The sequence below is a fragment of the Nomascus leucogenys genome, chromosome X (assembly GCF_006542625.1).
Source record: "Nomascus leucogenys isolate Asia chromosome X, Asia_NLE_v1, whole genome shotgun sequence".
Taxonomy (NCBI): Eukaryota; Metazoa; Chordata; class Mammalia; order Primates; family Hylobatidae; genus Nomascus; species Nomascus leucogenys.
The window spans coordinates 66,616,112-66,618,295 of record NC_044406.1 but is presented as its reverse complement, the minus strand read 5'-3'; the positions used below and the strand labels follow the sequence as shown (position 1 = coordinate 66,618,295).

General features: G+C 35.6%; 1 pseudogene; it reads left to right on the top strand.

The window, feature by feature from the left end:
* Positions 1–899: 899 nt before the first annotated feature.
* On the top strand, positions 900–1,434 carry LOC100583506 (annotated as a pseudogene).
* Positions 1,435–2,184: the final 750 nt, after the last annotated feature.

The window sequence follows — 2,184 nt, the reverse complement described above, 5'->3', positions numbered from 1 at the left end:
CATAATGGATAAAAATCTACCAACAAAGTATCTGCTGTCTTCAAGAAACTCACCTAATACATATGGCCTCACATAAACATAATGTAAAGGGGTGGAAAGAGATATTCAATGCAAATGAAAACCAAAAGCAAGCAGGAGTAGCTATTCTCATACCAGACAAAATAGATTTTAAAGCCTCAACAGTTTAAAAAGACAAACAGAGACATTATATAATGATGAAAGAATTAGCCACAGAAAAATATCACAATATATATGCACCTAACACTGGAGCTCCCAAATTAATAAAACAATTTAAAAAAACAATAAAACAGTTACTACTAGGCCTAAGAAATGAGACAGATGGCAACACAGTAATAGTGGGAAACTAATACTCCACTGACAGCACTAGACAGGTCATCAAGACAGAAAGTCAAATAAGAAACCATTGACTTAAGCTATACCCTTAGAACAAATCAACTTAACAGATGTTTACAGAACATTCTACCCAACAACTGCAGAATATATAATCTTTTTATCAGAACATGGAACATTTTCCAAGATAGACCATAAGATAGGCAACAAAAAAGTCTCAATAAATTTAAGAGTATCAAAATTATATCAGTACTCTTGCTGACCACAGTGGAAAAAAATTGGAAGCCTGAATACAGAAAGGAATGTTCAAAACTATATAAATATGTGGAAATTAAATAATCTGCTCCTGAATAATCTTTGGGTCAACAATAAAATTAAGATTGAAATTTAAAAATCCTTTGAACGGAATGATAATAATGACACAACCTATCAAAACATCTGAGATACAGCAAAAGTGGTGCTAAGAGGAAACTTTATAGCATTAAACGCCTACAGCAAAAAGTCTGAAAGAACTTGGCTTGGCTGCAGGGTAGGCCACGGCAGAGAAAATGGCAGATGGGAAGGTGGGAGAGGAGAAGGCTAAAAAGTTGCAGTGAGCTGGAGCCATTGGAGGACCTGAAGAAGAAGTGAAAAAACCTGTGAAAACTAAGACTGTTTATTCCAGTAATGGAGGAAAAAGTTCTGGTCGCAGCACTGAGAAGCCATCAGCTGAAAAAGAAGCTGCAGTCCTCCCAACAAAGCCTACAAAGATCAAGTTTAGATCTGCCACAGGTAGTCAGATGACAACGAAAGCATCAGCCATATCCACCAAACTTGGATTAAGTAAGTCTAAAGAACCTGTTTCAACTCTTGCTTCAAAAATTATTTTGGTAGCAGCAGGTTTTAATGAAGATGAAGGTAGTCAACCTGAGGCAATGCCTCCAGAAACAAAGATGAGGATTAAAAATATTGGAAGAAATACATTAACATCAGCTGGACAAAACTCCTTCAATAAAAGAAGCATGTGTTTTTTGTTAACCAGAAGCTATGGGAGCAAAATATAAAACCTCATCTTGGTGTAATGCCCATGACTATGACAATTAAATACACTGTTTTGAAACTGCGGTGTGGGGAGAGTGTAAAGTTCAATGAAACAGTTTCCTTTTTAAAGAATGGTATAAGACTGTCTTTGGAGCCGCTTTTCTTTTTCTTTTTCATTTTTTTAAAAGATTGAGTGACACACTAATAAATCAGAGTTTGAAATTAGTGATAATTTATGTTTTCTATACGGATTTCAAGAAATTTGCTAATATTGTGGTTTCATGTGGTTAGTTTCCACAGGTTACAGAAGACAACAAAATCAGAAATGATACCTTTCTAAGAATTGCATTTTTTAGACACAACTATTAGCAAATTAAGAGAAAAGCAAAAAGTTACTGTAAATTTATAACTACAAGCAGTTACCCTCTTGACTACCTTATTACCTAAACCGTCTGGCTCCCAAGAACAGCCTTATAGGGAGAGGGAGTATAGTACTGGGAGGAAAATGCTACTTAACTATTGACTGAAAGTAAATTTAGATAAAATACAGCTTTTTTCCTTATGGGTATTTGTTTTGTTTCAAGTCATCATAAACTAGGTATTGCATTGCTGTCAGTGGATACAGATGCTTAGCTCTTAAAAACTTTTTTTTAGTCAGGAAACAACAGGTGCTGGAGAGGATGTGGAGAAAGAGGAACACTTTTACACTGTTGGTGGGACTGTAAACTAGTTCAACCATTGTGGACGTCAGTGTGGCGATTCCTCAAGGATCTAGAACTAGAAATACCATTTGACTCGGTCATCCCATTACTG